This window comes from Pseudoliparis swirei, chromosome 15 (genome assembly GCF_029220125.1).
Source record: "Pseudoliparis swirei isolate HS2019 ecotype Mariana Trench chromosome 15, NWPU_hadal_v1, whole genome shotgun sequence".
In the NCBI taxonomy this organism is placed as follows: domain Eukaryota; kingdom Metazoa; phylum Chordata; class Actinopteri; order Perciformes; family Liparidae; genus Pseudoliparis; species Pseudoliparis swirei.
The window spans coordinates 16,219,167-16,235,345 of NC_079402.1; the positions used below are offsets into that span (position 1 = coordinate 16,219,167).

General features: G+C 46.3%; 1 long non-coding RNA gene across 1 annotated transcript; it reads left to right on the top strand.

Moving 5' to 3' along the window:
* Positions 1-14,794, top strand: LOC130205800 (uncharacterized). Its single transcript, XR_008833978.1, has 3 exons — positions 1-462; positions 9,075-9,139; positions 14,161-14,794. It is a non-coding gene; the product is annotated as an uncharacterized LOC130205800 (long non-coding RNA).
* Positions 14,795-16,179: the final 1,385 nt, after the last annotated feature.

The following is a 16,179-nucleotide window of genomic DNA, read 5'->3' on the forward strand; positions in this document are numbered from 1 at the left end:
AAACACACACACACAGACACACACACACTGCTCCCTGGGCCTGGGCGGGCGGTGGCTTTTAATCAGCCGTTTTCTTTCCTTCAGATAAAACTTTGAATCCTCGAGGTCCAACCTTTGTCGAGCAGGCGGGGGAAGCGGAAACATGATGTTTGCGTTTAAATAACAGACGGAGAAGTGTTTAAAGAGGGAAGCGGAGCAGCTAATGCAAGAAGAAGAGGAAGAGGAAGAAGGAGGAGGAGGAGGAGGAAGGCCTGAGGCTCCGCCTCCCACCGCGGCGCCGCTGATTAATCCCGTCATAAAATGTTATCCCCAGAAAACCTCCATGACTTGTGAATGTCTTTCTTTCCTCACTCGCCCAACAAAAGAACTCTCTCTCTTCTCCAGATGCCGCCTCTTCGTGGCGTGAAGGCCTCCCGCCCGCCGTCCCCCGCCGCCACGTCTCACCGGGGATTACAAAGCGAGGTCAGCACACCCAATCTCATTTGTTTGTTCTGTTTCATTTTCACGGAGGCGCATTTTTCCCACATCGGGCCGAGGAATGGTAGTCAGGGGGAGGGGCGGGGGATGGGATGGGAGGGGGGGGGGGGGTATGTCATAAAAAAACTGGACGTCTTATACGGCGCAGGAAGCTGTTTCATCATCTCTTGATCCTCTTCTGACACCTCATATGATGGAGTGGTGGCTGGTCCTGCGGGAGGTGTGTGTGCATGTGAGTGTGTGTGTGTGTGCATGCGTGTGTGTGGAGAGTGTGTGTGCGCGTGTTTGTGGAGAGTGTGTGTGTGTGCAGCTGTGTGTGTGTGTGGTGTTGGTAAAATCACATCATAATAACAATAATAATGCATCACATCTATAAGCACTTTTCAAAGTACTCAAACACACTTTACATCCCATAATAATAACATCCGAAAATCTATACCTAAAAAAAAAGAATTATTTTGGATTCACGGTCCAGATAGAGGCCCGAAAATCAGCCAATTACCAGAGTCGTGCAGCCACGACTGAGCGCGGACATTTCTTTATAAATAGGGTTGCCAAATAAGACGCTAACCCCCCCCAAAATGAGCCCAATTATACGAGCAACATGTGCATCAGGCTCTGAAGGTCACGTCTTTAATACTTTATGTTTTCATGCTACAGTTATACCGGCCTACAATATGTTGATGATGATGATATAAAACTAATCCTAGACTTTTTAACCACGTTGTAAAAGGAGAGAGTTATGTTTAAAAAATCAATTCCACGTCTAATTCAAGATTCAAGATTCAAGATTCAAGATTCAAGATGTTTTATTTGTCACATACACACACAGGGTGTGCAGTGAAATGAAAGTGGCAATGCTCAGCAGGAATGTGCAAGGGCAACAAGTACACACTATTTACAATAAAAAACACAATATTTACAGTAAGTGTGTGTGTGTGTGTGTGTGTGTGTGTGTGTGTGTGTGTGTGTGTGTGCCTAAGAGGGGCAGTTGTGTGGGTCTATGTGGGGGTCCTGGTGAGGTCGGAGTTCACAGTCCTGATGGCCTGAGGAAAGAAACTCTGTCTCAGTCTCTCTGTTCTTGCAGCGTGACTACGGAGGCGCCTGCCTGACCGCAGCAGCTGAAACAGTCTGTTGTTGGGGTGGTGAGGATCCTTCATGATCCTGCCGGCTCTGGTTCTGCACCTCCTGGTGTACAAGTCCTGCAGGGTGGGGAGTGTAGTTCCAATAGTGCGCTCAGCCGAACGCACTACTCTCTGCAGAGCCTTCCTGTCCCGAGCGGAGCAGTTGCCAAACCAGGCTGTGATGCTTCCTGTCAGGACGCTCTACAGCTCCAGAGTAGAAGGACTGAAGGATCCTCTGGGAAACTTTAAATTTCCTCAGCTGCCTGAGGTGGTAGAGGCGCTGCCTTGCCTTTCTCACCAGAGTGTCTGTGTTTGTTGACCATGTCAGATCCTCGGTGATGTGGACTCCCAGGTATTTATACCCGCTCACCCTCTCCACAGTAGTCCCGTTAATCCCCAGTGGTGAGTACGTCCTCTGTTGTTGTACCCTCCTGAAGTCCACAATCAGCTCCTTAGTTTTGGTGACATTCATGATGAGGCTGTTGTCCTGGCACCAGAGTGACAGATCAGCAACTTCCTCCAGGTAGGCCTTCTCGTCGTTGTCGGAGATCAGGCCCACCACCACTGTGTCATCCGCAAACTTGATGATGGTGTTGAGCTGAACCTGGCCACACAGTCATGTGTGTACAGGGAGTACAGTAGGGGCTGAGGACGCAACCCTGGGGGATCCTGTGTTCAGGGTGAGGGATTTGAGGTGTGTCTGCCCACCCTGACCACCTGTGGCCTGGCGGTCAGGAAGTCCAGGATCCAAGCACACGGGGGTGTTCAGTCCCAGCTCAATCAGCTTGCCGGCCAGTCTGGAGCGGACTATGGTGTTGAAAGCTGAACTATAATCACTGAACAGCCGTCTCACATAGCCCCCTCTGGCTGTCCAGATGAGAGAGTGTGGTGTGCAGTACCTGGGAGACAGCATCATCCGTGGATCTGTTTGGGCGATAAGCAAACTGCAGCGGGTCCATGGAGGAAGGGAGGAAGGCGCAGATGTAGTCCTTTATCAGCCTCTCAAAGCATTTCATGACCACCGAGGTGAGGGCCACCGGTCGGTAGTCATTCATACATGCTGGAGAAGCATTCTTGGGCACAGGGACAATAGTGGATCTCTTGAAGCAGGCGGGGACCACGGACTCAGCCAGGAGAGGTTGAATATTGTGGTGAACACTGGAGCTAGCTGGTTAGCACAGGTCTTCAGTACTCGCCCAGATATGCCATCTGGACCTGCAGCTTTCCTGGTGTTCACCCTCAACAGAGCCCTCCTCACACTGTGCTCGGTCACAGAGAGTGTGTGTTCATCCCCAGCGGTAGAACTCACCTCGGCTACGCTTAACGGTGTTGTTGTTAGCCGGCGAGCTAGCGCTGTTGTTGCTAGCCTCAAACCGTGCATAAAATGAGTTCAGGTCGTCCGCTAGGGATGCGTCGGCACTCACCATTGCGCGGGTCTGCTCTGGTAGTCTGTGATAGTCCGTAGCCCCTGCCATAGGCGCCTGGTGTCGCGCTGCTCCATCTGTGATTCCACTCTGTCTCGGTACCTCCTCTTGGCTTCCTTCACCGCCTCCTCAGTCCATAGACCGCTGCCTTGTACTCGTCCATGTTGCCGGATACAAGACCGGAGTTATAGGCAGCAGTACGGGCGTTCACAGCTTCACGGATGGATCTATCAACCCACGGCTTTTGGTTAGGAAAGACCCTAACTTTTACCGTGGGGACGATGGTGTCCGCTAGCGTTGCTATGAGGCTCATTGCTACTTCCGCAAACTCGCTGACGTCACTGGAACTGGATTGGATCATGTCCCAGTCGACGACACGCAGAGCGTCCTGTAGCTCAGCCTCTGATTGGTCAGACCACCGCTTTACGTTCCTCGTCACTACCGCTTCCCGCGCGATCTTTTGTCGGTACTCCGGAAGCAGAAAAATGGCGGCATGGTCTGATTTGCCGAACGGAGGGAGAGAGACAGCCTTGTAGCCTCTCTTGAATGGCGTATAGCAGTGGTCCAACGTTCTTTCCCCTCTGGTAGCACACGTAATGTGCTGGTGAAAGTTCGGCATGACTTTTTTTAGGTTTGCCCTATTAAAGTCCCCAGCCACCACCACAGCCGCGTCGGGATACTTGTTCTGATGCCGACATAACACATCATGTAGGTCCGATAGTGCTACGTCGGTGTCCGCTTGTGGTGGTATGTAGACGGCTGTGGTGATGACCGAGCTGAACTCCCGGGGAAGGTAGAATGGACGGCATGAGATCGTCAGATGTTCCAGGTTCGGCGAGCAGGAACGAGAAAGAGTCTTAATGTTCTTGGGGTCGCACCACTTGTTGTTAGTCATGATTTAGATTTACCAGACTCTTCCGTTCTGTCTGCACGGAAAACAGAGAAGGACTCGGTTGGGCATATGACTCGATCCGGCACCAGCGGGGTCAGCCAAGTTTCCGTCAGACAAAAGATGTTACAGTCCCTCATGTCCCGTTGGAATCTGATCCTTGCCCTAACATCATCCAGCTTATTTTCCAGAGACTGGACGTTAGCAAGAAGGATGCTGGGCAGAGGTGGACGGTGGGCTTGAACTCTCAGTCTGTTCCGAATTCCGCTCCGTTTCCTCGATGTTTTCGTCTCCCCGTAGTAGCGGCTCCACTGTTGTTGTTGTGGTTCGCTCGTACGATCTCGGCCGGCCACGCTGGATCGATGGAAAAAGTGGACAAAAACCCTTGTTTTGCTCAAAAGTTTATGTCCAAAAGTGTGCTGCGGTCGTATGCTGTTAGTGCCGATGTGTTTGTGGCAAAGAAAACATTAAAAATAAACACAAAAACTAAAAGAGCGCACAATCTCCGCGGAGCTACCTCGACGGCGTCTGGACACAGCCGCGCCATCTTTGTTTTTGGAGGATGCCAACTATAAATGTAATTTAATTCAACATGTATTAAATATACATACATATATTATGACCTAGAGCTAGAAGACGTCCATCCACACTACGTTGACTCAGACTAATGAAGGGGTCAGATATCTCCTTCCAGGCGTTATCTTGGCCCGCTGTTGACTTGAGAGGTTTTATTGAGGACTTTTAGAGTCATAAATAACTTTATTAAAGAGCTCATATACAGAGCTTGTAATTTATTATGCATGCAGACACACTTCTCTCACAAAACTCTACATGACAAATAAAGATTTGAATACAATTCTGGATGCAATTTTGAAATCGCTTAAAACCAACAAGATTTTTGTTTTTCATTACGAGGGAAGTATTTGATACCACATTCAACATATTTTTCTACTGTCTGCTGCATTAATAGTTAAGTATGACATCACCGGAAAATGTCGGGACCGATTACGCAACATTATGCAACATTTCACAACATTACGTAACATTACGTAACATTGCGCAACAATTCGCAATATTACCTAACATTACGTAACATTACTCATCACTTTTTTAATTTTTTTATTTCCAAGTTATTCTTTTAAGGCAAATTCAAAATGATTAAATATTGAAGTGTTAAGACAAAAGTGTCCTACAGAGCATTGTGTGAGCTCCTCCCACTGAGCCTGAACGTCGCTCACCACCATTCATAATTATTTAATTCCTTGTGAATTATTTAAAGCATCCGTTCACCGTTGGACCGTCTGAAGATGTATTTTCGGCTCATTGTTGCGTAATATTTATCACCAACAGTATCCAAAATCTCCAAAACCTCCCAAAAACATCAGGTTTCCTACATTTCTGGCATGTTAAAAACAATTTTTGAATGCTCTCGTGAATATACTGTATACGGTTCATTATTCGCCTTCCATGGCAAAGTCGTGCTTTATCTTCGTGTAACGATATAATTTAATAAGCATTAAGTCAACGTTTGCCTCAGGAACATGAACAGTGGTCTCCTGTTGTGCATGCGAGAGCCCTCCAATAACCTTTAGCACCTGTTGCCCCCCCCCCCCCCCCACACACACACACATCGTATATGGGGCACGTTTTGGGCTTTGACGTCGTCGTCGTCTTCTCAGACTTCTGATGATGTCATCACAATTATTTGGTGAATATCTACACGGAAGTTCTTTCTGACGGCGGCGGGAAATGAGAGCCGATAGCCGATAGGATCGTAACCCGCCCGATATTTAAAATGAAAGTGTCGCCCGCCGGAACAATGAGCGCAATTAATATGTACAAATATGTATATCTGTGTATTCTTAAAGTCTATTTTCAGAAAAACAAAAGGGGGGGGGGGACAGAGATTATTCTCCCTGTTGAATAATTTAGACGTCAAGCATGCGTACTCATTATGGCTCTTCAGTAGGCTGACAACGAGGGGGGGGGCTGTCAAAGAGAGAGAGAGAGAAGAAGAACAAAGATACTGGCATATCAAGGGAGAAAGAAAATGAGGGGAAAAAACTAGTTTCTGTCTCTCATGATTAAAAAATTTCGGGAATTGAAGGGTGGGAGGGGGGGGCTGACACTTCCCTTTGTCTCCTTTGAACTCTGGGATGTGTGTCGACAGGCTACAGGAGTTTGGTTAAAACCCGACCGATGTGAGGTGCTCGAGGGTCCCAGAACACATCGGGGGGGGGGGGGGGGGGGAAGGAAGGAAGGAAGGAGGGAGAGGAGGCAACCAGGGAGCTGGAAGGTGAGGGGAAACAGTGGAGAACAGAAGGGTGGAGAGAGATGGATGAATAGATGGATGCACGCCATCCCATGATCCTCTCGGTCTCTTGCAGCACTTTTCTCCACTACAGCAGGCAGAGGGATTGGCAGCGGATTAGCAGACTGGTTTTACTGCAGCATATATATATATCTATACATATATTTAAAAACAATATATATATTAATTTTTATATGTATATATAAAAAAAGATATACATTTATATATATTATATATATATCATATATATGAAAACCACCATGTCTCACTCTCTGTGTGTGTCCCTGCATTTTTCATAAAAGCCACACAGCAGATGTCGTTGTGAAGCGCATCATCAATATTTGATGCTCTTCTCTCTCTCCGTCCCTCTTCATGATGTTTGGTATTCGGGGTGACATCGGTGGCGTTCCCGTCGGCCTCCAGCAGCCACTGTGGTTCAGTCTGTTCGTGTTCACCTTAACGGACAAAACGAGTCACGACATCGTGAGATGAGCAGTGAGGCGGTTCACACGTGGCTAATTAGCAATACTCTCTCTCTCGCTCTCTCTACAGGACTGTCTCAGAAAATTAGAATATTGTGATAAAGTTCTTTATTTTCTGTAATGCAATTTAAAAAACGAAAATGTCATGCATTCTGGATTCATTACAAATCAACTGAAATATTGCAAGCCTTTTATTCTTTTAATATTTAATATTTTTTTAATTGCATTACAGAAAATAAAGAACTTTATCACAATATTCTAATTTTCTGAGACAGTCCTGTATATATATATTCATATATATATCCAAAAATATTTAGACTATAAATATAATATATATAACTAGACTATATATAAATAGATGTGTTATATATTTATTTATACACATACACTACCGTTCAAAAGTTTGGGATCACTTAGAAATGACTTTATTTTTCAAAGAAAAGCACTGTTTTTTCAATAAAGATAACATTAAATTGATCAGAAATACACTCTCTACATTGTTAATGTGGTAAATGACTATTCTAGGTGGAAGTGTCTGGTTTCTAATGAAATATCTCCATAGGTGTATAGAGGCCCATTTACAGCAACTATCACTCCAGTGTTCTAATGGTACATTGTGTTTGCTAATCGCCTTAGAAGACTAATATCTGATTAGAAAACCCGTGCAATTATGTTAGCACAGCTGAAAACAGTTATGCTGGTGATATAAGCGATACAACTGGCCTTCCTTTGAGCTTGAAGTTTGTCGAACAAAATTAATATTTCAAATATTAATCATTATTTCTAACCTTGTCAATGTCTTGACTATATTTTATATTCATTTGATAAATAAAAGTGTGATTTTTCATGGAAGACACGAAATTGTCTGGGTGATCCCAAACTTTTGAATGGATATAGTGTACATATATATAAATATATTTAAATATATATATTTTAAATATATATATATATACATATAAATAAATACATGTATACATATATTTATATTCTACCTTGGTTAGTTTATTCCAGCGTGACAAAATTGTCAATGAGTTCTTTTTAGCTGCAGCCGAACGTCGTTGTTTAATTTAATCGTGACACGGTGGTGGAGGTTGCACAGGAAAAGCTTTTCGCTTGGTGCACAAATTTGTGGAGAATCATTTTGAGTCGCCCACATGAAGAGATTGACGTTGGCAGAGCGACCGCAAGACCACGAGTGAACACGACGAGCCATTTGAAGCGGCACGTTTCCAAATGTCAAACTGCTCCTCAGCCCGTCAACAACTACATTCTTCAACACTGTCACATATACCCCGGCATGTTCGGATTAATACAGATTAGGAAAGTAGGAAAGGGGGGTGCGGGATGGGAGGGAATCCCAATATAATCTGGATTACCAGCAGGCTCATCCTCTCTCAAGAAAAGCAACTTCCAAGCAGCGGCGGTATCTCTGGATGAAAATATGGAATATGAACGAGTGCCTCCTCCCCTAAGAGCTTCCATTAGAGACCACTTAAGGGACCCGGGGGCCGTGACTGTGAGACGTCAGGGGGTGTGAAGCTGTTTTGAAGTCATAAGTGGTGGTGAAGGATACGTCCATTAGGAATACCTCATGTATGGATATGATCCATGTGTCCCTAACACTGGGAAAGGGTTACAACAACTACTGGTGAGATGTGGTGCACATGAGAGAGCGTCATCTATAACTTAATACTCCTTCTAGAGTACAGCGAATCTAGCTCAAGGTGCATTATGGTCCGTTGGAAATTGCAACCAATAAGCCGTTTTGTAGTGTGTGGATTTGACTTTCATGCCCGCTGATCATTACTTGTTCTTGTCGATGTGTGTGTGGGGGGGGGGGGGGGGGAATCAGCGTAATCCCTCCTCCTCCTGGTGCACATTTTATTCTGTCACAGAAAATTAAAAAACATTATTATTTTTTTCTTTGTCTCCATCTCCTCTGAGTCAGAAGCACAATTTTAGAAGGAGGATGGGGGGGGGGGATTATTTTGTGTGAGGTGTTTGTGTTGTGAACACGGCAGGAAGGTTTTGTGGGTTTGACTCAAAAGCTCAAAATCAACGGCAAAAAACATGAAACATATACATTTGGACCCTGAGTGCCCTGAGCGTTGAGTTTCCTCGTCCTCCAGCTCCAGAGATCCTGGATGTGCTCCAGAACTCCTCGTCAGCAGGAGAGTGGCACACCTCTCTCGCCCTCTCTCTCCCTCTCTCGCCCTCTCCTCTCTCCCCGCCCTCAGCCACCGGCTCCAACAGCTCTGTTAACCTGCTCGGTGTAATTGGTTTCGGTCCCCAGTGTCGGTGCAATCTCATGAACCTGGAGAACCTTGAAGTCTGTTCTTCTCTTTTACTCTTATTTTTCTTTTACAGTTTGTCCTCTGCACTGGATTTAAAGGGACGGTTGGAATGATAGTTGCAGTACGTGAGTTCAACAGGTCAGACAACACCACGACATGACACGTCATTTAGCAGAGGCTTTTATCCAAAGTGATTTACAGTGTTACATTCACACACACCGTAGACGCAGCTACAGGGAGCAACTCAGAGTTAAGTGTCTTGCTCAAGGACACATCGACTAGGGCAGGGATTGAACCACCAACCCCCTGATTGAAAGACGGAGCTGCTGTAGCTCAGTGGGGTAAGAGAGCTGTTCTGCAACCCTAAGGTTGTAGGTTCGATCCCCGCTCTCCCCATTAGTTGCAAGTCGAAGTGTCCTTGAGCAAGGCACTGAACCCCCAGTTGCTTCCCGGGCGCATCACTGCAGCCCACTGCTCCTTAATAACTAAGGATGGGTTAAATGCAGAGAACTAATTTCCCCTTGGGGATTAATAAAAGTGTATATTTATTTTATTTTATTTAACCACTGACCCAGTCACCCTATAAATATATATTTCTTTATTTCAATTTTTTATTATTTCATATATATATATATATTTATTCTTTGTTACGTATATGTAATAATAAAACCACTGACCCACAGTCACCCTATATATATATATTTTTTAGTTATTATTATATATATATATAGGGGCAGCACGGTGGCTCAGTGGTTAGCACTGTCGCCTCACAGCAAGAAGGCCCTGGGGTCGAATCCCGGTCGTCCCGGTCGTTCCAGGTCCTTTCTGTGTGGAGTTTGTATGTTCTCCTCGTGTCTGCGTGGGTTTACTCCGGGTACTCCGGTTTCCCCCACCATCATAAAGACATGCACCGCAGCCTCACCCCGGTTCGTATGGATGTGAATGAGTGTTGGTGGTGGTCGGAGGGGCCGTAGGCGCTGATTGGCTGCCACGCTTCCGTCAGTCTGCCCCAGGGCAGCTGTGGCTACTGATGTAGCTTACCACCACCGGGATGACTGTGTGTGTATGACTACTGGACTCTGGACTCTGTAAAGCGACTTCAGGTGCCTTGAGAAGCGCTATATATAAAATAAATGATTATTATATAAATGGTGATCTATATATAATTTTTATTATTACATATATATATGTCATAATTCAATTCAATTCAGTTTATTTGTATAGCCCAATTTCACAAATTACAAATTTGTCTCGGAGTGCTTTACAATCTGTACACATAGACATCCCTGCCCCAAAACCTCACATCGGACCAGGAAAAACTCCCAAATAACCCTTCAGGGGTAAAAAAAGGGAAGAAACCTGCAGGAGAGCAACAGAGGAGGATCCCTCTCCAGGATGGACAGATGCAATAGATGTAATGTGTACAGAAGGACATATTTAGAGTTAAAATACATGCAATGAATATGACAGAGTGTATGAATAGTAGGCATATTCCACGATGGAGACCTCCACGATCCATCAGGCAGATGGCGGTGGGGAGGAGGAGTGGGCGGAGTCTCAACAGTGGGCGGAGTCTCAACAGGACAGTGGCGTAGTCAGGAGCAGGAATTCCACGACCCAGACCTCGATGATCCATCAGGCAGATAGGATCTATGCCGTCTCATAGGGTCCGATGACCCCATGAGACGTGAAGTCAAAAGGACTCCGTGGAGAAAGCAGAGTTAGTAACGTGTGATTGAGAGATGAAAATTCATCCTTAAGGAGAGAAAAGAGGAGATAGGTACTCAGTGCATCCTAAAACGTCCCCCGGCAGCTATAAGCCTATAGCAGCATATCAAGGGGCTGGACCAGGTGAACCTGATTCAGCCCTAACTATAAGCTCTGTCAAAGAGGAAGGTCTTAAGTCTACTCTTAAACGAGGTGACTGTGTCTGCCTCCCGGACTGAAATTGGAAGCTGGTTCCATAAAAGAGGAGCTTGATAACTAAAGGCTCTGGCTCCCATTCTACTTTTTAAGACTCTAGGAACTACAAGTAGTCCCGCATTTAGTGAGCGTAGCTCTCTAGTGGGGCAATATGGTACTACAAGCTCCTTAAGATATGATGGTGCATCACCAATCAAGGCTTTGTACGTTAAGAGAAGAATTTTAAAAGTGATTCTTGATTTTACTGGGAGCCAGTGCAGAGCAGCTAGTGCAGGAGTGATGTGATCTCTTTTCTTAGTTTTAGTGAGAACACGAGCTGCAGCATTCTGGATCAACCACTGACCCACAGTCACCCTATATATATACAAATATTAAAATTATTATATATATATATACATCCAGCCTTTATGCTAAGCTAACCACCCGCTGTCTGTAGCTCCACCATGAGAGGATTCGAGCTCCTCTGCTTCAGCTCAACATGGGAGTGAATCATTCAAATAAAATGACAACTTTACGGTCCTTGAAGAGGCCGATCCTCATGACGATGAGGTCGTGATTCACACGATGACCCACCACGCCGACTCCATTCCTACGAGCGTCCACAGACATCAGAGCCCGTGTAGCGGCGTCGGAGTAATGAAGACGTACGCGGCTCCATTCGGGTCGGATGAAGGATGTCGGACATTTCAGTTTCATGTTTACGCCCTGGGCTTTTGACTGAGGAGCATTTTTAGAAAAAGCCTCAAAATGTCCAGCGCCAACAGCCTGTAGATAATTACTCTCCGCAATATTTATGGTAATGAACTCGTGTTTATGCATAATTCAGTGTCATTCCAGATATTTAACGGAGGTCCTGGGGTTGTTCCGTGATTGACTCCGCTGATATGAAGTCATTGATTTCTCAAAAGAGGGAGAGAGAGAGAAAAAAACCCACAACAAACTCATGTAATGATGATAGCTATAATAGAGGGATGAATTATTCAACACCAGGCTGCTTCTTGCACAAATCCAAATATGGAAAAGTCGCTCCGGTATTGATGCGCACTGTGGAAAGGCCACGGCATTAAAAAACAACATGCAAAGCAAATGAACTGGACACGATGTTCTACGATGACCTCTACGACCCGCCGGAGGAAGAGGCCCGACCGACCTGCTGAACCCGAACATCAGTGCGTGGGATTATTCCTGCTTTCCGCATGTGCCCTGAAGTAAGAGTTCAGGAGCCTCTCGCTACTTGTAACTCGTAGCTGCAGCAGACGATGGAACAGGATTCTACCGCGGCGTTCAGGACTGAGCAGGCACTGTTTACACCGTCAGCTTGCTAGCATTTGCTAATTGGAACTACTAAAGCTGCGTTCACAATTAAAGTGTTGCAGATTTTTTTTCCGCGAGAGTAGATCTCAGGAGCAAAGTCAACGCGAGCGGTTGCGATGGAGGCAAATTTTCTCATATATATATATATATGTATCTATATATATAGATACATATTTATTTGTATATATATAGATACATATATATTTATATATATATATAAATGTTCTGAACCCAAACACGAGGGCATTAGATGTGCAGGCGTTTGAGGGATGTCCTCAACACGTATGAAGCAGAACTAGTGGTTAGTTCTTCATGGTGGATGAAGGAGATGACAACTGTTTCTATGGAGTAAAGCAACAGAGATAAGCCCCACCCCCTATAAGCCCCGCCCCCCTCGCTGAATTATGAGCAGGACTCGTCATCTGGAGACGATGAAGTTAATTAAGATACTTGAAAATTAAATGATTCAAGATGTATAAAAATGATAGACCGACTAACAGGTTGTAAAGACACCTGGTAGCTCATTGGCTAGTTTGGAGAAAAGGCTAATGACCGATTTAGGGAAAACCCCACAAAACCAAAGGAACACTTGAGACACACATTCATTTCTGCAGAAGAAGAAATTAAAAGCTGCTCCAGCGACATGAGGGCGCCTCGTGTCCTAATACTCACATTAGAGGAAGAAACTTTTCTGAGGAGCTGGGAGGCATTTTAATGAAGGAGAAAACTAACGGGTCCAGTTGGTGTCGCGTCAACAACTGCAGAACCAATCAGCCTGGACTGTGTGTGTGTGTTCGGTGACCTTTGACCTCCTGGACACAATGTTCTCATCAATAAACTCTGGAGGAACTTGTGTGTCATTGATTTTGCTCCGTTAGCTTCTTTGTGTTTGATTCAGTGAAGACAAATGAAGTCACATGACACACACACACACACACATCTATCTATCCACCTATCATGCTATCTATCTATCTTCATCCTCCCCCCTCCTACTCCTCCTATTTTCCTCTTCCTCCGCATCCTCCCCCTCCTCCTATCTTCCTCCTCCTCTCCTCCTCCCATCCTCCTCCTCCTCCTATCTTCCTCCTCCTCCCCTCCTCCTCCTATCTTCCTCATCTTCCTCCTGTCCTCCTCCTCTCGTCTCCCTCCTCCTCCTCCTCTCTCAGCCAGATGAATTCATTTTCAAAGAGCCAGTATTTACGATGAGTTTGTAAGCGCCGTGTTTGTTCCCATTGATTTTCCTGTTGGGCGGCGATGGCGTCCGCGTCCACCAAAGGGATTCAGACGTTTTATTAACGTGGAACTCGATACTCAAAATCATCTCGAAATAAAAAGCAAGTGCATCGGATTTTCGGATTAATGTTGTTATTTGATTTCTACAGGAGACGTTTTCATCGGCGCACATTGTGGAGTCAAAGTTAAGCTCCGCCCCTCTCCTGTACACCGCTGTAATCCTCTGTGAGGTGACTCAGCCTTCCTGAAGCGATTAAAACAGATTAGAGGGACCGCGTGGAGTTTTAATTTTTACTCTTCCTCTCCGTCTTGTTGGCGCACTGAACGGCTTCATGCATGACGAGCAACGGAGGCGCGCAAAACACACAGCGAAGGCGCCGGCTCACCTGAAGACATCGCTCTGCAGCACCGCCAGAGGTCAAAAGGTCAACGAAAGTCCTTTAACACAAAAAAATAACATATAAAAAGGTTGTCAAAGCTGATATTGAACGATACATCACGAGGAAAAATGCTTTTTGCTCCAGTTCAATGAAGCCCAATGCTTACCAGGCAGAAACATGGCATAACAAGGGGATGGGGGTGGAGGGGAGGTGTGTGTGTGTGGGGGGGGGGGGGGGGGGGGGGTTCTCTCCACTCGGACGTATCGATGGGAGACGATATATGAATGAAAAATGTAATTTTCCACGCAGGATGAAAACGCTGCTGCTTCTATTCGTCTGGAGGCGCTCAGCTGAGCAGGAAGAGGCTCCGTCAGCAGGGGGCTACACCCCCCCCCCCCCCCCACACACACACACACACACACACACACTCAGCTTCCTCCTGCCTCCACTGCCTACCAGATTGACACCTAAAGTGGCACTAATTGGCATGAGCTCTGACAGCTATCCGGCGTGCCTGTGACAAACTTTTAACGGCACGCCTTCCCACCCAGCAGCATCCGGACTACCGCCTTCCCCGCTAAGGGGGAACCTATTAAAAAAAATACAAATAAACTCTATATGCAGATACCCAAGCTGCAGTATGCTCCCTCCTGCTGTCCCTTTCTTTCTGCTCGTTCTTTCCCTCCTCCTGCACCATTACAGACACATCAGCCCACACCGACGCTCACCGACGGGCGCAGATGGGCGCTGTCTGGTCGCCATGACGCATGAACGTCGATCATATATTTCTCAGACTTCTGGACGCGATGAATTATGTATATAGAGGGACCAAAATACAGCGCAGGCTTGTGAAATGCAATAAAATCTTGTTTTCTGGTGCATGAGATATAATCGGTGTAACTCATTTTCTTTTGTGGTGTGGACCGTGAAGTCTAATGTGTCTTTATATTCGTTTTTTCATCTTAAATGCATTTTAACAATTGGAGAGAAGGCCTCATTTGTCTTTCTGGAATATTATATTGAATATCAAAGCAGATTGCGTTCATCGTTAATCACCCGCGGGCTAACGCCTGATACTCTTGGAGCACGAGGAACAAGGCGAACATCACACTCGGCCTAATTATTTCGTGCTCCTTCTTCTTCCTCCGTCGGCTTCCTTCTCCATCTACAGCTTCCGTCCTCCCACCTTCTCCAGATAGCAGCCTGGGAGTGTGAGCCCTCTGCAGCACTCTCCCCGTGTCACTCACTTTAAGCCTCTCACAGCTGCTCACACCTCCTCTCTCAATCCGCCTGACACACACACACACAGCCGGAGAAGGAGAACGATGCAGACAGCATCCAGCCAGGGGAAAAAAAGGCTTAAAGATTGTCATCTCGAACATTTCCTCTTGGCTCGTCCTCCGTGGACGACGAGCAGAAGTTCTGTCTGGCTACAGCGCTCCTCCATACGGGGGCCGCGAGTTTCTATTTATTCATTTGTGAAGGGAGCGCATCATTTCAGCTCAGGATCACCAGGGACCTGAAGGCGCTTCTTAACATGAAGAAAGCTGCTTTCAGGTCTGGAGACAGGGATGAGCTGAGGAAAGCCCAGCGCGACTCCTACAGGGAAGCTGGAGGCCAAACTCAGCTGAACAACACATCGTGGAAGGACGGGCAAGACAGGAAGTAGAACGGAAAGAGGGGAGAGAGGGGGAGGGGAGGGGGGGGTGATGAAAGTGAAACAAGAGGCCTTCACTCCACCACAGGTGCTTAAACTACCTCCTTCCTCTCACAGCTGGTGGCCTCCGTTCTATCCGCAATAAATATGAGCGGTTGAAGGTTACGCCACCTCTCTCTCTCTCTCTCTCAGTGGGGGGGGTCACCTTGTGGCCGCTTTGAATCAGCTGGCGTCACCGCATGGGAGGAGTCCGGCGACAGCAGCCAATTAGGGGGCTGGCACTGGCAGGAGATGCATTCAGGTCTTCTTCTTCTTCTTCTTCTCCTATCTTGCCGTGTCATCGTTGTGAGTACACTGCAGTGTGTACTTCATCATCATCACGTAACCACTCCGTCCAGTCAGGTATCTTCCGGGGGAGGGTGAGACTCTCAGAGGTGGTGTTTCTTTTCGTACCAGGGTGCATGGTGGGTATATCTGACACCTCGGTGCTGATAGCGAGGGCCTTTTTTGAAATAGCATGATTGCTGTCAATACTGTCATCTCCTGGCAGCCATTATATTACATTTGGAGCTGCTAGCCGTGTGTAGTTGGTGTGTGTGTGTGTGTGTGTGTGTGTGTTCATGCATTAAAGGGTCTGGGGATATTCAGAGACCTTCACGGCCAACGGCAAA